This window comes from Pristis pectinata, chromosome 22 (assembly GCF_009764475.1).
Source record: "Pristis pectinata isolate sPriPec2 chromosome 22, sPriPec2.1.pri, whole genome shotgun sequence".
Taxonomy (NCBI): Eukaryota; Metazoa; Chordata; class Chondrichthyes; order Rhinopristiformes; family Pristidae; genus Pristis; species Pristis pectinata.
In genome coordinates this window covers 14,371,981-14,396,732 of record NC_067426.1, presented here as the reverse complement: position 1 = coordinate 14,396,732, position 24,752 = coordinate 14,371,981, and the positions used below count along the sequence as shown (strand labels likewise).

General features: G+C 42.2%; 1 long non-coding RNA gene across 3 annotated transcripts in view; it reads right to left on the bottom strand.

The window, feature by feature from the left end:
• The window catches only part of LOC127581868 (uncharacterized), a 72,375-nt gene that overhangs the window by 2,550 nt on the left and 45,073 nt on the right, over nt 1-24,752 (bottom strand). For all 3 annotated transcript variants that reach the window (XR_007958025.1, XR_007958026.1, XR_007958027.1), the window contains exon 2: nt 20,778-20,901. This is a non-coding gene — a long non-coding RNA (uncharacterized LOC127581868). The remainder of the gene's footprint in view (nt 1-20,777; nt 20,902-24,752) is intronic.

Here is a 24,752-nt window from a genome sequence, read left to right as displayed (position 1 = left end):
TCTCATTCTGTTCACCCATTGTAGCTGTGGAAACCCTCAACCCTGTATCTTCTCACTGGCCCAGGGTGTTTGAAAGGAGTGCTCTGGGAAGACACTCTTGTATTCCACTAAAAACTGAATTGTCCTCTTTCATGGATGATGGACCATTTGGGAGAACAGTACAGAAGTTAGACACCCACTAAGTCTTTGCCAGTTCTTTCAAAGATCAATCAGCTTCCACTTCCCCACTTTTTCCCCACAAACCTGTATTTTTTTCTCCTTCAAGAATAAATCTCATTTCCCTTTTGAAGGCTACCACAGAATCAACATCTGCCACTCTATCAGGAAGCCCATTCCAACTCTTAGTCATTCATGATCAAGTTTTCATTCTCATCCCGCCAGATTCTTTGCCAATCATCTTAAGTCTGGGCCTTCAACCACTGCAGACTGTTCCTCCTAATTTTATCTAAATCCTTCCTGATTGGATGCATCATTATCAAATATTTCCTCAGCCTCACTGTTCTAAGAAGAATTGTCTCAGCTTCTCCAGTCTCTCCAAGAAATTGTAACTCCTGTCCATGAACCCATTCTGCAAATCTTTTCCTTCCAAAGCGTCCATTTCCATCCTAAAGTGCCATTCAATTTTTATATCCTTTTGCTTGGATGTTGGAAGGAGCTGGGTTTGAGAGTGATGCAAGCTATGGCAGAATATTCTTCTGATACTTCTTATGTCCGAGTGATACCCAAAGCCAAACTTTCAACTTCTGTGACTGGTCTACAAGATGGATGGTCGTGTTACAGCACCAGAGTCATGCCAATAATTTTGGAAGTTCTATCCCAGCAAGGCTGGGAGGGAAGAAATGGAGAAATAGAATGGAGGTAAACCTCCAGCTCTGAATGCCAGCTTTAGTAATTACAACCATGCTTTTACTTCAAACCAGATCACCTTTCTTAAAGGGCAGAGACAACTGGTGCAGTGCTTCTCTTTGTTCACCCTATGCCATACCCCTCCTCAATGTTAGCAGTAGGAGCTCAGCTTGGGATCTGAGCCATGCATCCTCAGGTTTGATTTTCACTCTCGAAAGTCCTGGCAAGTAAAGATACTGGCTCAAAGTTGTGGTTTGTCATCCAGTGAGATATTAGTCTTTGGGGGGATATATATATTAATCCCTCTCTTCATCATATGGGATGTCGTATCCAAGAGCACCCTCCCCTTGCGTGGGAATAACTCCTCTCTGCTAGAATAAAGCTGATCACTGCCATGGAGGGACAGTTTACCTCCCACCCAGTCAGACCATTGAGCAAGCTGGGAATCCTTCCTTTAATTCATGCACTGCACGGTGAAGACGCAAAAATACCCCACAGGGTTGATGGTCCTATCATCCAGATTTCTCAGAGGAGAAATGTGGTAGGGGGTCGTGATGAGGAGATAAGTGCCTCAATGGCTGAATTCCTTGACAGGCTGAACAGTTTGGGATGTTGCACCCGCTATTGCAGAGGCCTTGGCCCTTGCCATGAAGTCCACAGTGAGCCCATGGAGGAGGAAATCATAAGGGAATGATGTTTAAAAGATATCAGTAGGATGTTTGAAAGAGGTTTGACCTGTGTTATCACTGAGTGACTGGCACATTCCACTGCCCAGTGACACACTAGTTGGCAACGATCTGCTCACATCCCCTGACAGGGTTCCCAGGGTCTGGTGAGACTGCAGTGCACAGTGCCACCTGCTGTTTTCCCCACATAATGCATCTTTACACCTACAGATCTGCACACGATAGATCTATGTTTCTCTGTGGGTCCGCGAGTCCCTGTGTCTGTGTGTCTCTATAACTATGTGTGTCTCTCTTGATCTTCCCATATCTCAAGAGCCACTTCTCAATGAAAGCAGACATCAAATCACAGTCGCCTTTGTTTGAAGGTCAAGAACTCAAACCCAGCACAAAGCTTATGGTCTACTGGGCAACAGTGATCCATGCTCTCCTCAATGCTTCTAAGACAATGGTACATAACACCTCAAAGCACTGAAGGGATGCTACCAGAACTGTGTCTGCAAAATCCTGCAAAAGCATTGGCAAGATAAGAAAACCAATGTCAGTGTCCCCTCTCAAGCCAACACCCTCAGCGTTGAGGCCCTTACTACACTCATCAGCTCTGACGGGCTGGCCATGTTAATTGCATGCCTGAAACAGACACTTAGCACCATCATAGCAAGGAATTACATGGTGGCAGAGGGAGAAGTGTAACATCCCCACTGACTTGTGAGAATCCTTGACCCATGTCTGCACAAAATGGAGAAGGAACATTTAGGAGCATGCAGAAGCCCAGCACAACTGGTGGAAGGAGTACACTGACTTCCAAACTGCTGGCTTGTCAGCCCCATTACATACCTCCCATGTCACCTGGGACTGAACCTGCAGATTCCACAATGGCCTCATTAGCAACCTCAGAACCCAGAGAACTAGAGTAGAAGCAAGTCAATCCTCAATCCTAAATAATTGTCTAAGAAACAGAAGAGATGTGTCTCTATGTAAGATAGATCTGTAGTATCCATGTGGGCCTGTGGCTGTGTTACTCTGAGTGCTTCTCTGCATGGTAGGCCTGATTGTTGCTGCGTCTGTGTGGGTCTGTATGTCTCTGTGGGTCCGTATGTCAATGTGGGTGGGCTTATCTGGGAATGCAGAGTCTGTGTTCATATGGGTCTATGTGCCTGTGTGCCTCTGTGCCTGTGTCAGTGTATCTCCAGGCATGAAGGGTCTGTGCGATACCGTGTTTCTACGTATCCCACTATATATACATACCACTTTGTGAGTCACTGTGCATACATGGGTCTGGCTGTTTGTCACTTCTTCCTCTCAGTTCTTGTATTTGTTTTTCCTTGTATATGTGTGTATTTGTATCTATCAGCCTGCCAACAAGTGTATCATGTGTGTGTCTGTGTCTGTGTGTCTGTGTGTTCTTTTACTTCTTCTGTTTGTAAACTATGCATCCTGTTCATACAAGACCCTTTCCCTATAATTTCCAACTTCCATTGCTCACCTCTTGTTGACATCTATCTGATCACTAACCAAAATGTTTTGACCTTTTAGTCATCTCCTCAGATCCCCTAACACCAGGCCACTCTTCAGTGCATTTATTGAAATGTTGGGCTGCTGATGTCATTAAATTAATGGTGTTGTCTTTCATCCATCACCAACCCTACTCTGCAAAACAACAATAGCATTTATATAGTCCCTTCAATGTTACATTTCACAGACTTCACAAGTATTTTACCGGGACTTAAGTTATAGGGAGAGACTGGATAGGTTGGGGCTTTTTTCCCTGGAGTATAGGAGGCTGAGGGATGACCTTATGGAGGTTTATAGAGTCATGAGGGGCACAGGTAAGGTGAATGGTCACAGTTGTTTTCCCAGGGTAGGGGAGTAAAAAACCAGAGGGTATGGACTTAAGGTGAGAGGGGAAAGATTTAAAGGGGACCTGAGAGGCAACTTTTCACACAGAGGGAGGTGGGTAAATGGAAAGAGGTGCCAGAAGTAGCTGTAGACACAGGTACAATTACAACGTTTAAAAAACATTTGGACCGGTACATGGATAGGAAAGGTTTAGAGGGATCTGGGCCAAACACAGGCAAATAGGACTAGCTCAGCCAGGCAACTTGGTCAGCATGGACCAGTTGGGCCCAAGGGCCTGTTCCTGAGCTATATAACTCCATGAATCTATCATTAGCAATGAGCCACATATGGAAATATCAGGACAGCCAATCTAAAGTTCAGTCAAGGGAGATGTCTTCAAGGAATATTTCGAAGGAGGAGAGGTAGAGAGGTGGATGGGTTTAGATACAGTTAAAGGCATGACTGCCACTGGAGAAGCAATCAGAATAGAAGATAATCAGGTGTTAGGGGGTTGGAGGAAATTACAGAAATAGGGAGGAGCGGAAATAAAGATGAGCTTTTTAAAATGGAGGTGTTTCTTAACATGGAGCCAAAGAAGGTCAACAAGGAGTGGAGTTGGGGTGAGTGGGGGGAGGGAGAGGGTCTGCCTTCATTGCTCACAAACAATGTTTTAACTCTTATCCCACTCCCAGCTCCCTCCGGATTCACTGATGTCCCATATTGGTGTCAAGTAGGTGTTGGTGAGAGTCACCAAAAAGCAGAACCTCCACTGTCTCCCACTCAGTGGGAGGACTTGCTGGAAGGAATGACAGTGTCTGTCACTATGAAGCAGGAAATGTAAACAGCAGAGAGCACTGACGTGAAATCAGAAGCCTCCCTTCCCCACCGCCCCCATGCCCAGCTCCCTTCTTGTCTTTGGACATGGCTCCAATGACCCGCTGTTATTATCAAAAGGGTCTTTGTAAAGAAAAAAATGCAGAAGGGGGGAAAATGACCAATGGGGAGATAACCTACAGAGATTTTGAATCAAAGCTTCCCTCTTCATAGACCGGTCCTGCTGTCAGACTTGAGTGTAATTACTATCCTCTTTGAACAGGGAAGGGAAGAAAAGTATTAAAAAAGGAGCAATTCGTTCTAATTAAATCTCGTCACAGAGCCGATGGCTGTGATGGCTGAATGCAGAGATTGCAGTCAAGCAAAGAGCATGCAGCCTGCTGATAAAGCTGCTGCTGCTGCTGCTCTCTGGCCCAGCTCCCCCCAGCATTGCTCTCTTTCATCACTCAAAAGAAATTAACGGCAGTAAGTGCTCCAGTGGCAATCATGCAATTGCTGCCACCAACCAGTGTCCTTCAGGACGCCACTAATGGTAACTCCCTCCCATTGCAGAGCCTGCTGTGTAATTATTCACTCTCTGGCTCCAGTTAATTCTGCTGTGCTCTCTTCACCCAGTTCCTCCCCTGAATCCTGCACACGTGTGCTAAGTAATGGGGAGCAGATTGAGCCACACACAACAGAAAAGGATTGTAGTGAAGGGTCAAGAAAGAAAGAATCAGAACCAGATTTATTATCACTGATTTATATGGCATGACATTTGTTGTTTTGTGGCAGCAGTACAATGCAAAGACATAAAAATCTATAAATTACAAAATTAAATAAATAGTGCAAAAAAAGAAGAATGAGGTGGTGTTTATGAGTTCATGAATTGTTCAGAAATCGGATGGCAGAGGGGAAGAAGCTGTTCCTAAATCATTGAGTGTGGGGCTTCAGGCTCCTGTACCTCCTCCCCGATGGCAGTAACAAGAAGAGGGCATGTCCTGGATGGTGACGGTCTTTAATGATGGATGCTGCCTTCATGAGGCATCACCTCTTGAAGATGTCCTCAATGGTGGGGAGGGTTGTGCCCGTGATAGAGCTGGCTGAGTCTACAACCCCCTGCAGCCTCTTGCAATCCTCTGCATTGGAGGTTCCATACCAGGCTGTAATGCAACCAGTCAGGATGCTCTCCACCGTACATTTATAGAAATTTGTAAGAGTCTTTGGTGACATATCAAATCTCCTCAAACTCCTAATGAAATAGAGCCACTTGGTGTGCCTTCTTCATGATTGCATCAGTGTTGGGCCTAGGATAGATCCTCTGAGATGTCGAAGCCCAGGAACTTGAAACTGCTCACCCTTTCCACCATTGACCCCTCAATGAGGACTGGTGTGTGTTCACCCAACTTTCCCTTCCTGAAGTCCACAATCAGTTCCTTGGTCCTGCTGACATTGAGTGCAAGGTTGCTGTGACATCACTCAACCAGCCAATCTATCTCACTCCTGTATGTCTCTTCATCGCCATCTGAGATTCTACCAACAACAGTGGCATCATCAGTGAATTTATAGATGGTGTTTGAGCTGTGCCTAGCCATGCAGTCATGAGCGTAGAGAGAATAGAGCAGTGGGCTAAGCACACATCCTTGAGGTGCGCCTGTGTTGACTGTCAGTGAGGAGAAGGTGTTATTGCTGATCCACACTGACTGTGGTCTCCAGATAAGGAAGTTGAGGACTCAGTTGCCGAGGGAAGTACAGAGGCCCAAGTTTTGAAGCTTGTTGATTAGTACTGAGAGGATAATGGTGTTGAACACCTAGCTGTAATCGATAAACAGCAGCCTGACGTATGTTTTGCTATTGTCTAGGTGCTCCAGAGCAGAGTGGAGAGTCAGTGAGATTGTGTCTGCTATAGACCTATTGTGGCGGTAGGAAAATTGCAGTGGGTCCTTGCTTGGGAGGGAGTTAATTCTAATCATAACCAACCTCTCCAAGCACTTCATCACAGTAGGTGTGAGTACTACCGGGCGATAATCATTGAGGCAGCTCACCCTGCTCTTCTTGGGCTCTGGAATGATTGCTGCCCTTTTGAAGTAGGTGGGAACCTTAGACTGCAGCAGTGAGAGGTTGAAGTTGTCCTTGAACACTCCAGCCAGTTGGTCGGCACAGGTTTTCAGTACCCGGCCAGGTACACTATTGGGGCCTGACCTCTTGCGAGGTACAGGAGGGGAAGGCGTGAGCATGTGGGGAGAACAAAATGAAGACAGAGAATGAGAATGAGAGAATGAGAGAAACGTGTGTGTGTGAGAGAGAGAGAGAGGAAAGAGAGAGAGGGAAGAGAAAGTGAGAGAAGAGAGAGAAGTGAAAGAGAGCGGGGTGAGAGAGAGAATGACAAAGAATGACAGAAAGAGAGAAGACAGAATGAAAAGATAGAGAGATAGTGGTGCAGCTAAAAGACCCCCTGCCTTGCAGTGCTGGAGACTCTGGTACAATCCTGACCTCCGGTGCATGGATTTGCATGATCTCCCTGTGATCATGTGAGTTTCCTCCAGGTGCTCCAGTTTCCTCCCACATCCCAAAGCCACTTGGATTGATAGGTTAATTGGCCACAGTTGAATGTATCACGGCAGCACCAAGACTTGGACTGACCAAGACAGACAGCAATCATGGATTCAATTCTTAGTCCATACTGGATTAACTAGTCATAGCTGAGGCAACATTGGAGAGCATTACTGGCAGTGATGAAACTTGGCCGTCTTAGAGCATTCAGATCTCCATCCAACTTGCTCAAGTAAATCATTAAGTCACACTGAAGCAGCCTCAAAAGCTGTGAAGTCCTGTTGCTGCATGTGCTGAGCACTGTTTCCTCTGCTCATTAATAACGATAAGGCTGAAGGAAATTGCAGCCCACACTAAATCTCCAATTTTCGATGTTTTATTTTTCTTTGAAAAGGAGCACCGTGTGATCTCATTTTTTGAAAGACATGCAGTGGAGATTGACCGGAATATTACCTGGGATGGAGCATTTCAGTTATGAGGAGAGGCTGGAGAGGTCCGTTTTCCCTGCAGCAGAGGAGGTCGAGAGGAGATATGATTGAGGTAAATAAAATTATGACGGGTATAGATAGGGGAGACTTCAGGAAACCTTTCCCCATATCAGAAATAGATAAAACTAGACGACATATATATATAGGGGGCAAGAGGTTTAAGGGGGACCTTTATTTACCCAGAGAATGGTGTGTACCTGGAATACACTGCCTGAGATAGTGGTGGAAGCAGAGTCACTGACAGCATTTAAGAAGTGTCCAGACAAGCACTTGAATCGCCAAGGCATAGATGGCTATGGGCCAAGGTGAGATTAATACAGATGGGTCTTCAGTGATCGGCATGGACATGGTGGGCCGAATGGCCTGCTTCCATCCTGTATGGGTCTACGACATGTTTCCACAGGAGGTGGCATTCAGAGCTCCACGTGCATTCTTCAGATGCTAACCTGCTCAGTGAGTATTGACAGCCCCTACAACCATGGAGAGCATCCTGGTTACGCATCAACTGCTGCCTCAGCTGGCAACTGTTATGGAACCCTGGCTGACCTTTGCCTTGTGTTACACAGGACCACTGAGACCTCATGGTGTCCCGAGGAGTCAACTCCAGGCAGGTGGGAATGAGCTTGACCAGTGAGCTGGCGCCAGTCAGAAGTCCTGGGATCCAACTCACTCTTCCCCAAAGGCCTAAAGGTCAGCCCCTCATAACAACAACTTGCTTTATATACTACCTTTAACTATCCTCAGAAAAGCGACTGCCAAAATAAAACTTGTCACGAAGCCACGAAAAAAATATTGGAACAAGTAGCCAAAACCTTGGTCAAAAAAGTTTTAGACAAGGAATTGATGGCAGTACCTTTGAAAGAATTGATAGCAAGAGCAGTTCAGAGTGAAGAGTTGAGGGGGGGACTTCCAGAGCTTGGGAGTTGAAGACATGAATGTCAGTGGCAGCAAAAAAATTAAAGGGTGAACCAGAGGTCAGAACTGAAGGAATGCAGAGGGTTGTAAGGCTGGATGAGACTGTGAGGCTGAATGAGCCTATGGAAGGATCAAACGTAATGATGTAAAATTTAAAAGCAAGGTGCTCCTGAATCCAGAGCCACTATAGACCTCACTGCCCAAGGTTGATGAATGAATGAGACTTGGTGCACATTAGGACACAGGCAGCAGTTTTGCTTGAGATCTTGTTTACAGAGAGAACAAGATGGGAGTCCAACCAGTACAGCATTGCAGTTGTTGAGTCTGGAGATAACATTAGCTTGAATAAGTGTTTCAGTGACTGATAGGCTAGAGACAGACAATGTCGTGGAGGAGGAAGCAAGCAATTTTCATGACAGAAGGGAAAAGGGAGTCGGGAGCCCCATATTACTGGGGCAAATAGGACTCCCAGCAGAAGATAGCACCTCCTAGGGCTTCATATCTTATGGACAGCACCAGGGTAGCAAATAAAGGAATGGAAATCTCCATCTGATCAACACCCCTCGCTCACAGGGCATTTATTTCCAAGGTTCCCTTTTTCTCGCCCATGTTCAATCAAGCCTCAAATTAAATGGTAATGAAATCTCTTAGAAAACATGCAGCCCAGAATCAGTCTGCTATTAGTGCACCTGGATCATGGAGTAACAAGGCACTCCGGAATAACACTGCTAAAAACGAGCCCTACTGAAAGCAACAGCTGTGTTCGGACAATACCAGTAATTACTATACTGCAGGGCCCGCTGTAATTATGGAGTTGATTAAAGCCTACAAGTCACATAACTGCAAGGATGGCAGCTCTTAAAGGGTTTGTAACACCCCCACCCGCCATCTCTCTCACACACAACTTCACCACAAATCCCGTCCCTGACACAACGACATTCCATCTTTCAGATGAAGGATAAAGGCTGCAAAAGCAGCCAAGACACCAGGGAAGACTCACTTGCTCAACTTTGTATTAGTAACTGTGGAATCTGTTGCAGTCACATGAGAGTGGAGAATGGGTGCCAGCTTGACGTCTCATCTGAAAGGCGGTACCTCTGGCAGTGCGGCACTGGAAGGAACCCCCTCAGAGTGTTATCCTGCATTGTGTGCTTAAGTCACTGGAGCGGGACTTGAACCTGTGACCTTCTAACTCAACAGTGACAGTGCAGTGTACAAGACCATGCTGACACCAGAAAAGCTGGCATCTCACACAGAACAGGCACAGATCAGGTGAGAATCAATCAAACTAATGTCTGAGATTACACAGGTAAAGATAAGTTCCTTGACAATTTGGAGGGACCATTCTTTTTTTATATTCTTTTATGGGACATGGCATTCACTGGTCACTTTGCTGAGCCATTTCAAAGGTGAGTTAATGGGCAACACATTGCTGAAGTCACAAATAGGGGAGACTGAGTGAGGTTACCAATTTTACATCCTTAAGGGATATTAGTGAGCCAGCTAAAGTTTTAGAACTTTACACCTATTCGTGATCAACATTACCTTTACTAGCTTCTTAATTCCAAATTAATTATCTGAATTTAAACTCATGTTTCCAGATCACTAGACACTGAATTACTAACCCAGTAGCATAATCACTATGCCACTTCATCCCTTAACACCAGAAAGAATATCCAAAGGCCAAGGCACTGTTGGGAGGTTGTGGGATTGAGATCCTTTCATTGTTTCAGTCAGGTAACTGTGTCCCTAAAGTGCCTAATGACCATGTTTTACAAATTTCTCATCCAGTTGATGAGAAGCTGGTTCACAAATACCAACTCCTAACACCAATGCCCTGGGATATCTGGGGTTATAGCTGGAATATGGAATCCTTTCTAGGAAGATGGTTGATAAATGAATGTTACTCTTTCCCTTAACCTCAGGAGTTAGAGGGTTCAGGTCACATTTCATAATCTGGATTAATGCTGCTGGTATAAACTGTGGGGTGCTGCACTGTTAGAGGTAACATTTTTCACATGAGTTGTTAACCTGAGATGTTGTGGGTGGCATAGTGGCACAGAAGTAGTTCTGCTGCCTCACAGCTCAAGCGACCCAAGTTCAATCCTGACCTCCAGTGCTGTCTGTGCACATATCTCAAAGATATGCTGGTTGGTAGGGTAAGTGTTCACTCTAAAGTGCCCCTAGTGTAGGTGGCTCATACAATTTATGGGAATGTGGGGAGAATGGGTTACAGGGAAAACTTATGGGGAGAATGGGATTGGTCTGTCAAATGGCATAGACTTGATGGACTGACTGTCTTCTGTCTATATTGTATGGAAATATGAAGGACCTCACAACATGAATGTAAAATATGTCATGGCACCATTTTGAAAAACAGCCATGGTGTTCTCACCAAAGCCTTGACCAATAGTTACCTCAATCCATGGCATTATCATTGAATATCTCATTATCATATTTTATTTGTGGGCTCTTGCTGTGTGCAAATTGGTGGCTGTATTTCTTCTATTCTAACAGTGACTACCCTGAGGAACTTTGTTGGGTTCATTTGGGATGGCCTGGGATTGTGAAGAAAGCTATAGAAATGCAAAGTGTGGAGCAGATTACTTAAACCTAAGGTTGGAGGGCAAGGGGGAATTCACAATTCATCTTTTTCTCACCATTTGATACAAACTCCCTTTCCAGCAGGTGTCACTGGTTAGTGCAGAAAAAGTACCTTGGCTTTCGGCATGAGGCCTTGTGGATGAGTTAGTGACCAGCTACGGATCCTACCCCAGATAGCACTATTTCCAAGCCATTCCCATCCCTCCCTGAGCCAGTGCCGTGGCTTGAAAATGGCCACCCAGCAACCTCCAATATTACACTCCCAGCCCCTCCAACACACACATTTCCCTAATCTCTTTGCACTCCACTCAATCCCCACAAATGTAGCCTGAACTTATTAACTAAATCTGAAAAGCCAATGTGCAAATAAATTAAATAATGTATAAGTTCTGTCCTTTGTAACATATTTCTCTCAAGTGGCAGTGCTGCCTGTAAGTTTGGCTTTGATTGTAACGTGACGGATAAGAAGTGGTGGGAGCAGAGGGTGCAAGGTGGATATTGGGTCACGGCGGGGTTGGGGGCGGAGGCAGGGAAGGACTAATAATGAAGCCATTTACTGGCTATAGACATGGGTACAAAGAGCTTCTAGAATTTTCTACAATGTCTTTCAAAGAGGGTAAAGAAATCAGATCGATGACAAATGAAGGTCAAGGCTGCCGGTTTCATGGAAAGAAAAGCAGACTAGAATGTAAGTTTGAAATAAAAAAATCATTCATCAGAGTAACAGGTAAAATGAGAAAATTGAAGGTTGCCATTTATAGATTATTGTTTTATTTCAAAAGTATACTTTATTCATGATATATACAGAATATATAATTGCTACTCATCTTTACATTCATTTTTCCATCAATTCAATACATTCTCTTACAATGCACAAATGCCACTCAAGTTTCCTTCTAAAATAACACACCCATGAAGTGTTTCAGAGGTTGTTACACAGGTTCCAGCCACTCAGAGTCAGTGGCAGCAGGGCCCTAGACTGTGATACATCCCCACCAAGCCTTTGTGTCTGAAGTTATATCCATCAAGAAGGTCTTCAAAATACTATGGCTCTCTATTTCAAGAAAAGAAATGGTGAAGAGAGGGCCTTAAGATTAAAGGGTAGTTGATCAATTGGACTTGCATGGAACCCAAAACTCAGGGCCATAAATACAAGATAAATCGAATTTTGAATTCAGCAGAGAGCAGTTAGAATGTGGAACTCTCTGCCACATGAAGTAATCAAGGTAAATGGCTTATCTGCATTTAAGGGGAAGCTGGATCATTATTTGGAGGAAAGTTAGATGAAGAGGGATGGGAGGCACTTGAGCATTAAAACCAACACAGGCCAGCTGTGCCAAATGGCCTATTTCTGTTCTGTACATCTTATGTAATATAATGCAACTCTTTGCAGATATCTCTTTAGCAATGCTCTAGGTGGAGATTTAGACAAATGTACAAAGTATATCATAGAGTACATGAAATTTAAAGGGAAGATGCAGTGGTGTGCCTTTTATATGGTGACAGGTGACAAAAATTCTTAAGGCTATAGGATAGAATATGTAATGAGAAACTGCATTATAGAGCCAGATTTATTGCTTTATGTTTCTGTACTAGCTATTACACTTTGTAGCAAGAAAAAAAAAGTGGAATTAAAGTTCTAATGCAATTTTTGTTTTGTGAGTTCTAGCTAGGAAGCAGAAGTGTTATTTACACTGGGCAATTTGAGTGAACAACATGGCTCACCATACTAACAAAAGCAGCAAATTCATCATTCAGGCAGCAACCAAGCAGAATCTTCCCCTCTTATTGTGTCCACACCACAGCTGGTTTCATTTTAGTGCATAGAGGCACTACGTGAACCTGGCATTGAAAGCCAACAGAACTTGATACATTTTGCTAAACAGAGAACTGTGTCCTAATTCCTTTTATCCCCTTGTCTTCATATTCCCTTATGTACCAGGTAGCTTAGTGGTTAAGTTACTAGACCGGCAACTAGAGGTCTGGAGTGTTGATGCAAGTTTGAGTCCCACCAGGCAGCCAGGGAATTTAAATCCAAGTAATTAAATAAGTCTAGAATTTTAATAAAATCTAGTCTCTGTAACAGGACCCATGGAACTATTGGATTACTGTAGAAATGTTTTTTGTGGAAGAAAATCTACCATTCTTTGCTAGTATGCCCTATATGTGACTCCAGGTCCATCAATGTGGTTCACCCTTATGTATCTACCTCCTCAGTTCAGGGGAAATTAGGATGGGCATTAAGTGCCAGCATTGCTAGCAACATTCACATCCATAGTACAAGTAAATGAAACATACTCTCCATCTCAAAATGAAAGCTAGTAATTGGGGTGGCATCTATTGCTTTTCATTGGTTTTGAGTTCCAAACTTCTACAATACTTTATTTAAAAATGGAATAACCTTGTTTCATTTTTTAAGTTAATTCTCAGATGTTGTATGCCATCACTGTTTACCCTGAGAAAATGTTAGTGGGCCTTCTAATAGACTTGATACAATCTGTGTGAGAAGGATGCTCCCACAACACTGTGGGTAGAGAATTGCAAGGATCCAGAGACAATGATATTACTTCACCATGGCGGATCAGTGGAGGAGCCCCCATGTGCCTTCTGGTCTACATCTTTCAGTGGGTTGAGGCTATGGGTTTGGGAGCAGCTTCCAAAGAAGCCTTTGTGAGTTGTTGCAATGCATTCAGCAGGTAGCACACACTGTATCCACATAGCACAGGTGGCGGATGGGGTGTTTGTTTAAGGAAGTGAGTAGGCTGCCGTTGAACAGATAATGAAAAAGCCCTCGAATATTGCTGAACTCAAGGTAATTAATGAGTATTTAATTTCATCACAATCTTGGCTTGTACCTTGTAAGTGGGAAAGGATTTAGGGAGCAAGGAGGTGGCACCAATCCTTCAGCTTGCTGGGTCATTATTAAACTACACTGAAACTGGTTATCAAGTCATGAATATCACTGTTACTTGAAGTACCCTGATGTGCAGATTGAATGAAGGAAAGACATCAATTTACATTGCACCTTTCACACTGTCCCAAATTTCTTTACAACCAATTATTTGCCTAGTAGTTTTATTATAATGAAACTGTTTATGCCTAGCAGCCTTCCACAAACAGCAATGGGAAAGTAACTGATTTTACCAGTGAGGGATAAATATTGATCTGACTCCAATGAGATCCCGCCTGTTTTTCCTTTGGATACTTTCCTGACATTAGAGTTGGTCTCAGTTTAACATCAGACCTGTAAGAAAGCAACTTTTAACAGTGCAGCATTTCCTCCGTACTGGAGTATCAGCCCAGGTTTTTATGCTCGTATTCCCTGGAGCGGGAATAGAACCCACAACCTTCACCCACTAACCCAGAGCAGACAATGGCACAGTAAAGCACTTAATAATAGACTATTTTCCCTGGTACTAAGGCTTTAACTGGTTCTGAGGTTGTGAAAGGTGTTCCATGAATGCAAGTTACTTCTATTTATTTTATTCTATCCATTTATAATTTTGAATTCCTATGCCAATGATTGTCAATAGTCCACACTTCTTATTCTCTTCTTTGAATATTGAGTCTTTGACATCCACATTCCCCAGTGTAGCAGACCAGGGCTTCAATTTAACTTGATCCTCATAAAACAAATCGTTTGTGAAATTTATGCTCCAATCAAATTTAGTTTTATTGGAGTACAGTGTCAAGCTGTCTTGCTTTCATGCACATTGCTCATTCTACTTTACAAGCCAAAAATGAAAAGTCTTGGAATAAGCCTTCTGGCTTCAAACAAAAATAAAGCCAATCACAGGGGTCCATTTCTGGAGTGACAGAATTGCCATACTTGAATGGAACCCTGTTTAGACCATATTTGACATGGAGTACCATGTACAGTTATGCTTTCCGTATTACAAAAAAAAACTATGGGGGGCATTGGAAAGGATGCAAAAATAGATTTGCAAGTACTGGAAATTATTAACCATAAGCAAAAAAGAGCTAAGACGTGACCATACCTTTAAAGTATGCAAAGGTATGGTGGGATAAATGTAAAGAAGATATTTTGCTTGTGGAAGAGTCAGAACTAAACCAAAACTAAACCAAATGTGAAACAGTCACGAGTGATTCCAACTGCCAATTCAGAAGAAACCTCTTTACCTAGAGCAGGATGAGTTGTGGATTTCACCATCATGCTATCTGGCTGAGGAGGATAGCAGAGATAAATTTAAGGAGAAGGGAGGAAGTGGTTAGGGTGATAAGGAGGGACGGAAGATGGGACGTACGGTGCTTTTGCATCTGCAAAGATCAGTTGAATTCAATGGCTTTTTTTTTCCAATCTTGGGTGTTCTCCATAATTTTCGTGATTTACCAGCTGGCTGTTGGCACCCCTGAAATTGAGGCACCAGAGAGAATGATCATTGTCAGGAACATAACCTGCCAGAGACTCCATTTTTGCTTCCCAGCAAGGAATGGTAATGGATAAAGACACCATTTCCATTTGCTCAGTATAGAAATTGCTCTTCTTCATAATAATAACAGGGTCATTCTATTTGTTTTGAATAAACTGTTTTCTTAGCTGTCCAACAACATGGCTTGTAAACGCACAGCATGGTGTGGTAACGAGAGCAGGAGATCCGAGTCTCAATCATGGAGCTATGGTGAATGAGCTGATTTCATTTGCAGCAAATGAGACATTGATTTGACACTGGATTAGGGATGGCAAAACAATTTAGAAGACCATACTGCTCCAGATCTCGCTGAGAGCGAGTGTGTGTGTATATTTTTGTGTATTTGCATGTGTGTGCATATCTTTCTGACTTTTGTGATCATATACACTCTAGGTGTGTGTGTGTGTGCACGCATGGTGCATTCTTGTATGTCAATATGTACAAATGTATGTGTTCAAATTTTTATGTGCAGGAGTGGTTTTGTGTGTGCCTGTGACCACATACCTATGAGCTTAAGCATGTATAATCATGTCAGTGAACATGAACACACAGATGGGCTGATCTATGAATTTGGATATATATACAGTATATACTGTAATATACACACGAGCACAGATGATCAATGAGTTGATGTTCATATGCAGATTGAGATCAATCCTGACTTTAGTTGACTTTACAATGGTCATATTAAGCGGTTCACAACTGAAGAATTTCTTTGGTGACAGGAATAAGTTTGGATTGCTGTGGCAATTTCCCTTGAAATAGCCCCTCACCTAGACTGCTTGATTAGGCAAGGAGTCAGATACAAATTACAAATGGAGTCATCATCCAGCAAGCAGTTAGCATCTTCATGGTATCTGCAGCTCAGAGTCAGAAGATCATGGGTTCAAGCCACTTCTACAAACCGCAGTCCAGGTTGACACACCCAGTGCAGTACAGAGGGAGCACTGCACTTTCAGGGGTGGTGTCATTCAGGTGGGACGTGAAACCAAGACACCATCTGCTCTATCAGGTAAAGATCCCAAGGTATTGTACTGTCAAAGAGCAAGAGCAATCTTCCTGGCACTCTGGCCAATATTATTCCTACACCAACATTACAGAAACAAATTCTCTAGACATTTATCACACTGCTGTTTGTGAAAGCTTCCCGTGTACAAACTGGCTGACAATGTTCCTACATTACAACCATAGCAATGCTTCAAAATAAAACATGCAAGTTATGGGCTGTGAAGGGCTTTGGGGTAACCTGAAAAGCAGTACAGGTTTTTTGTCTTCCTTTGAAACAAATGCTAGGAGCTTTGGGAAGAATTGGTCCAGGGCTGCATATAAGAAAATTATGCAGAATTATAGAGAAAAAATATAGAAGTCATGGGAATGGCTGATTAGGATGGAACAAGAAAGAAAACAGAAAACTCCGACAATTTTCTTTTCCCCCAAAATTAATGACACCCAAACTGGCAGTTGCCTCCTTATAGAAATGAATGTTCTCACAGATCAGAGAGCTGCACTCCTCAGCATTTCGGAAGAGCTGAATAGACAGCTGGCTTTCCTTTGGGCTCAAACAATGGCTTATCAGAGGCAGGAGTTAATTCCCATTCTCTATGTACGGTGTGTGTCGGAGCTGATAAGGTGGCCCAGTTAATTAGCTCCAACCCAACAAGGGCCTAACAGCAGAGCCAAGGCTAGATTCAGGAGCTGGGACTGATTTCATCATAATGTATTATAGATTAATGTCCCAACGGAACTGTAAATTTCTTCGCATAAATCAAACCTTTTATTCACTATGAAAGCAGGCTCCATGAAACAATGGTTGCATTAACTGTTTCACAACTGAAGGATTTCTTTGGAGACAGGAAAAAGGAACTAGGTGGCAGTTCTGGTAGTTTGTAGTACTCTTGCTTCTGAGTCCAAAGGTTGTGCACTCAATTCCCATTCCCAGGACTTGGGCACAAAAACCAAGACAAAAACTCTGCTGTAATACTGGGAGCTGTGCTTGTTGGCACTATCAGACGTTAAAGCAAAGCTCTATTTGCCTTCTCAGGTAAATGTAGAAGATCCTATGAAACTATTTGGAAGAAGAATAGTGGAGCTATCCCTACCGTTCTGGTCAAAACTCATCCCTCAATCAACATCATAAAAACAGATTTTCACTGTGCTGTTTGAGAGAGCTTCCTGGACACAAATTGCTTGCAGTATTTTCTGCTTTACAACACTCATTGTACTTCAAGAATACCTTATTGAGGCTTTGAAAATTGTTATTTAAATTTAAGTCCTTTGTTTCCTGCAATACATTTCACTCTCATTTGTTGATGGATAGGCTGAATAGATTAATGACAGTATTAAATTCTTAATACTGTCATTGCTTTTATTCAGAGTGGCGGGATTTGATTCAGATCCTATGGAGTATTATTGTAGTTGTGTAGATTACTAGTTCACCAACATAACCATTATACTTTCACATCTATGTTGTCACCATGCAGGCTATAAAACACTTTTTGGTGTTTAATGAAAAGTGTTGTATAAACGCATGTCTTTCTTTCTTTTTGATTAATTTGCTGCATCACTGAGACCTCTTCAATGAATTGCCTCAAACGTACACCAAGTTTTTCGAGGAAAGTGGATTAAAGACAGATCCTTGCACAACTCTGATGTCTCACACCATCAAATGACACCTACTGGTTTGGTTCTGTATAGAAAAATGGCAAAGATTCCAAGATGACTTCTCCCTCCTCCCCACTTCTTCACTCACCCAGCCATGGCATTATAGTCCTGTGAGTCTCAGTGATTTCAGCACAGCAAAGAGAGTGAAGCCAGAGGCTTTGAGAAAATAAGTCACAAAACCACCTCACGAGCACAAACTTGAAACTGACTCAAAATATTCAAGAGTTCAGAACATGATCTCCATTAACCCAAACTGTATTATTAATAATGTTAAATGTGAATGGCAATGATGAACAGTTACCACTGGACGGGTGGTGGAGATGATGTGTTTTAGTGATGCACCTCGTTTTGGAAGCATTGGGTTTGAGAGACTTTAGATCAGAATCCACACCATCAGCATCAAGGGTATGTTGCCAAAGAGTAATAGGAGGGAAATGATCACACCAACAAGAAGAGGGGAAATATGCAGAATATTATTAAAGATCACTACCAATGGCGACAACTACCATTGTTCTTTTGCTCCATTTCCTACACCCTCTGAAAATCTCACTCTGGTTTTCTCTCCTCCTTTCAAGACCCTCCTTACAACCCTATCTTTCTGACCAAGTCTTTGGTCATATGTCCCCATTGTCCCTTCTCTGGCTCAGTGTCAGTTTTAATTGTCTGTGAACTCTCTTGTGAAGGACCTTGCAAGATTTTCAAAGATCATTCTATTTCAATAAATTTCAGCCGCAAGTAGCCGGAAATGCTGCACGTTGCTCTGCTTAACATACAGAGGAGGTTGACTTTGTTTCCACGTTCAGTCAGTGAGGCAGAGGTGTTGGCCTCACTGACTGACTGAAACAAAGTCAGTTTCCTCTCGAACACTGCATGGGAAAAGATGAGTGTACAGCAAAAGACAGTACTTTGGTTTTAAAAAGTCTCACACAACAGGGATCCTGGACCAAATCTACTCTATGACAGATGGCAGTCACAAACAAGCCAAGGCAAGCTGGGTCAGGTATCACTGCAGCCACATCACCTTAACCAGCTCTGACAGACCATCCGCAGAATCACTCCACAATCCAATCTGATGCAGAAGCACAGTCTGTGAGACAGACAGAGGGAAAGAGAGGCAGTCTGTGACACAGAGAGCTGGTGACTATTTCCGGAGAGCTAGAGAGAAGCACACAGAGAGACAGACATGGAGATGGAATAAGTGGAGATATGCAGAGAAAGGAAGAGGTAGAGGGGGAAGGGGCTGTAGAGAGGGAGGGGATAGTACGATAGGGAACAAAACAAGAGTTGAGAAAAAGAAAGACTTGCATTTCTATATGATCTGTCACCTTCATTTTAAGAAAACTGAAACCACATTACAGCTGATGTATAGTCAGGAGAATGGCAGCCAGTTATCCCAGAGCAAACTCCCACCACCAACAATGTGATCATGACCAGAATCAATTTTAATAATGTCCAGTAAGTGACTAATATTGGGGAGGGGAATACTGGGGATACTATTCCATTCACACTTCAATGTGGTACTGGAATCTTTTATGTCCTTAACAAAAGATGGAGTTATAAATGAGATATATAGAAGAATATAAAAAAAAGGATAAAATGAGGTAATGTCTCCTTGACTGTTCATACTGTTAGCAACATTGTGAATGTGCACAGCTGATGCATCCAGGGCTGAGGAATAAATCACTGCTATATGATTGTACATAGTAAGGTGATGATCACTTTCCTGACCAGGACAAAAACGAACAATGGAAGAGGATTCAGGAGTGGCTGTGGTAACAGCTGTCCAAAGGCATTGCCAAGGTTATGTGGATGGGCTCAGGAGCATTCCCTTTTGTTGAAATCCTTTTATGACCTCTCTAGCGCTGTAACTGCCTCCAGCTTTACAATTCTCTGAGATCTTCTGTGTTCTTCTTCCATGCTTCTTGCACGCCCCCAATCTTCTTCACTTCATTATTGGTTGCCAAGAATTCTGCAGCCTGGTCCCAAGCTCTGGTTTTCTCATCCTATATCCTTCCTTCCTCAATACCTACTACTTTAAAGCCATTCCTTTTGTCACTTTTGTCACTGTGGGCAGGCACGGTAGTGTGTGGGCAGGCATGGTAGTGTAGTGGTTAGCATAAAGCTATTACAGCACCAGCAACCCGGGTTCAATTCCTGCCACTGTCTGTAAGGAGCTTGTACATCCTCCCCGTGTCTGCATGGGTTTCCTCCAGGTACTCCGGTTTCCTCCCACATTCCAAAGAGGTATGGGTTAGGAAGTTATGGGCATGCTATGTTGGCACCAGAAATGTGGAGACACTTGTGGGCTGCCCCCAGAACCCTCTGTGCATTTCATTGTGTATTTCGATGTACATATGACTAATAAAGATATTTTATCTCATCTTTTCCTAATTGCTCCTTATGTGGCACAATGATAAATTTTGTTTCATAATACAGAACCTGATAGCATCCAGAACTCAGAAATAGGCCATTCCACTTAACTAGCTTAGAGCAGGATTTATGTTGTACACAAACCTCCTCTGAGCAGTAATTAACAAAGCCACTCGGGATATTTTACTACACAATATAAATGCAAGAGTTGTTAGTGTCAGGGTTGGGTGAGTGCATGTTTGATTGCCATTTGAGTGAGTTGGTGGACAACCAGATGGGTAAATGGTTATTGACTTTATTTATGAGTACTTGGATGGATGATCAGGTGGATGCCCAGCAAGAGAGTGTCTTCATTGGTTGTTATGCTGGTAACTAATTCCTACTATATCCTCTGGAGCCAATATCAATACATCTTCACAATTACCTAAAACAGCTGAAATGGACCATTTACCCAACTTTTAACAAGTGAGATGTTCAATCCACAGATAAACTTGAAGCTTTTTATTTGATATGATCAACACTCATTTCTTCAATCTATTACCGCAAGGTTCAAAGGAAATGGCAATGCCACTCACCACACCATGTCCATCCACCTGCCTCGGAAATCCTTTGATTGTAGTGCAGTGTTCATCTGGCCCTTGGCATATCTATAAATTACCAATCAGTTCGGAGTGTCAATACTCATTGTCTGACCCAGTCCTGCATAAAAAGAACAACAAACGTCAGCCACAACACAACCAAGGGCTTAAGACTAGTAAACAAACACAGCTATCAAAAACTATGAGGACATATCAGCACAATATAAGGTTTTTCGATTTGATTATTCGCATCTTCCAAAATTTGATTGCATTCTAAATTATTCTTCCCAAGGAGCTCAAAGCTTAAGAATACTTCAAACCCCTCTGTGCTACAACCTACAATTACACAAATCCAATAACTAACAGACTTGTCAAACATGATTTCCCTTTCATAAATCCATGTTGATACTGCCCAATCCTATTGTTATATTTTTTTAAGTGCTCTGTTGCCACCATCTTAACAATAGATCCCAGCTTTTTCCCTGACCACTAATATCAGGTTAATAGGTCTGTAGCTTCTCACCTTCCCTCTTCCTTCCTTCTTGAACTGTGGAATTACATTTGCTTTCTTACATTATCATTTCTAATCTTTTCCTTTTTACTTATATGTAGAAATTTTTTTACGGTCTGTTTTCATGCTTGTTTACTGATTACTCTTCTACTCTCCCTTTCCTCAAATGTCTTGGTACCCTGTTGCAGTAAACTGAAATTTTCCAAATCATTGGCATTAAATGTTCTTTAAAACTTTGAAAATCTTTCTCTTATGATATATAAGTCTGCATTTAGTGTCTCTTTTTGTTCCAAAGTGGGACCACTTTACCTATTGGGCTATGTGATTTAAATGTTCGCCATCATTTGTTTACATTGATTCCTTCTAACATTGTTTCTCAATTCCTTCTAAAATTGTTTCCCAATCTACCTTAGCCAATTCATGCCTCATACCTTCATTTAGATTCAAGACCCTGATTTCAGATTGAACAAAGTCACTTTCAACCTTTACATAAAATTCTATCTAATTATGATCCTACTTCCCGAAAGTGTCCTTAACCATTAGACTATAAATTAACCCTTTCTCTTTGCACAAAACACATTTAAAATAGTCTGCTCCTTCACTGGCTCCTCAATACACTGATCTAAAAAATGATGTCTGATATAAATTTTCCCTCCACATCATTATTGCCAATTTAGGTTACCCAGTCTGTGTCAATTGTCATTTTTCTTTAACTTGCTGAATTTTCTCTCACCAGAACCCTGCTCTGACAACTGAGTTTAAAGCCTTATCTAAAGCCCTATTTATTCAGTTCCCTAAGAGACAGGTCCCAGACCAATTCAGGTGAAACCTATCCTAACACAGTGACTCACTCCTTCCTCAGTACAGATGCCAGTACCCCATGAATTGAAACTCATTCCTCCCACACCAATCTTTTGTACACACAATCAATTCTCTGATCTTATTGACCCTATGCCAACTTTTTTTGTGGCTAGGTTAGTACTTCAGAGGTTATTACCTTTCGGACTTTGTTTTGCAGTTTGCATCCCAGCTGCTCATGCTTTGTCCTTTCTATGTCATAGATTCCCACACAGACCAAACAACTGGATCTTCAAGTTCCTCGTCATTCCCAAAGAGATATCCTTAACCCTGGTACTGGCAAAGAAATAGGCTTTGGGACTCATGTTCGTAGTCACAGAGAACAGTATCCATCCCCTGAGCACTGCTACATTCCTTTTCACTTCCATGACCTGAATGATCCCTTGCACCACCTGAGGTCAATTTGCTCATTTTCTCTTCAGTGCCTGCTTTTACCCACACAGAAGCAAGGATTGTGCATTTGTTGGACAAGTGCTATCTTCTGGATCTGCATACCTGCCTCGTTCAGTCAAACCTTCCTGTTACTCTTGAATGACTAATTCTGCGGCATTTAATCCAAGAGATCTGAATGCCTCCAAGAGAAGGAATCTAGGTAACTATCTCTCTTCTTTGCATTGTCTGAATCTTGGACTTCAGCTCACCAGTTGAGCCAAAATGTCTCAAGCTGCAAACACATGAGAACATAAAAACAAAAGAACGTAAGAAGTAAAACCAGGAGTAGGCCATTTGGCCCCTTGTGCCTGCTCTGCCATTTAATTAGATCATGGCTGATCTTTTATCTCAGAACCACTTTTCTGCAGAAACCCCAGATACCTCAATTCCCTTAATATTTAAAAATCTACCAATATCTGTTTTCAATATACTCAGTGACTGAGCCTCCATAGCCCTCTTCGATAATAAATTGCAAAGATTCGGTACCCTTTGGGTGAAGAAACTTCTTCCTGAATAGCTGACCCTTTCCTTTGAGATTGTGGTCCCTCTTCTAGACACCTCAGCCAGAGGAGACATTATCCTTGCACCTTCCTTGTCTAGCCCAGGAATAATTTTGTATTTCAATTAGATAATCTCTCATTCTTCTAATTATGATCCTTCTTCTCCAAAGTTTCCTTAAGTATCAGACTATAAATAAAGCCCAGTCTGCTTAATCTCTCCTCAGATGACAACCCTACCATCCTAGGAATTGATCTGGTGCACTCCATATATCACCAGTATATCCTTCCTTGGATAGGGACACCAGATATGTACATAATATTCCAGATGTACTTCATCATTGCTCTATATAATTGGTGCAAGATGTCTCTAGTACTCAAATCCACATGCTTGCTGTTGCAACAAGTTAACTTTCACTTATTTGTGTACAAGGATGCTCAGGTCCCTCTGAATACCATCACCTATTAATCTATTATTTTTTCCTAAAACTTGCTTTCTATTTATTCTACCAAAGTGGATGACCTCATATTTTTCCATGTTACTTTCCATCTGCCATTTCCTTACCCATTCACTTCTATGTCTATATCCCCCTCTCTGCATCCTCCACACCACCCACACCATAATCTGGTTTTGTATCATCAGAAAAATATTGCAGCTGCTGTCATGAATCACAATATTTTCCATCAGCTTTCACATACTGCAGCTGCAACACATCACCTGCCCTGATAGGCCTGTCTTTATTTAATTGGTATAACTTAATTTTTTTATTTTTTTAAAATATAACACTGGCAGGCTACTTTCTTATATTCCACATGAAAATTACAAGGTTTAGAATATTTAAACCAAACAATTACATTCTTCAAATGAAATCGCCCCCCACCACTCACCAACATCCACACAGTGCATAATAACAAATGTAAAACTTTTCGTAAAGTTCATAATTGGACAATATAGCAGAACATGATCCTTTTATTACTTTTCTCATTGTAAAGTGTTTAGGAATATTTGAGGGGAAAAAATGCTGGAAATACCCAGCCAGTCAGGTTGCAGCATGGAGGAAGAAGCAGAGATATTGATCTGTAATATTCACTGTTTGTCTCTATCAACCTGCTAAGCATTACCAACATTTTCTGGTTTTATTTCAGATTACTAGCATCTGCAATATTTTGTGTATTATCATAACCTGGCGCAGTTTTACTGATTCATCTGTAGGATTTTTTTTATATCACCAAAATTAAGCAATAGTACTGACGGTCCAGTCCTCCATTAGTGATAATTTGATTAATAGTCACTGAAAATTACTCTGAATAAGCAACAGTAAACTACAATGAAAGTATAGTTTCATTGTATACAATAGTTAGTTTCTTCGTAAATTCAGTACTTTTGTTTTGAAAATGGAAATTCATTTGTAGCAGGGCCACAGGTACCTGTGCAGCTGTGAAAGTTAATCTCAGTTGAAGAGCCTTCCCAAACCTGGATGGGGTCGACAGAATTTCACAGGGTATTGTTGGTGGGGCCTAATTTTGAACCACTTTAAAGGATCACAGAAATCAAAGTGTTTTACAAGCCCCGATCTTTTCCATTGATTTGGCCATTTTTACCACATTACAGTGATATTAATGGTAGTAAAAAGTGGAAAATTAACACCCATGTATAAATATCAGGTGACTTGG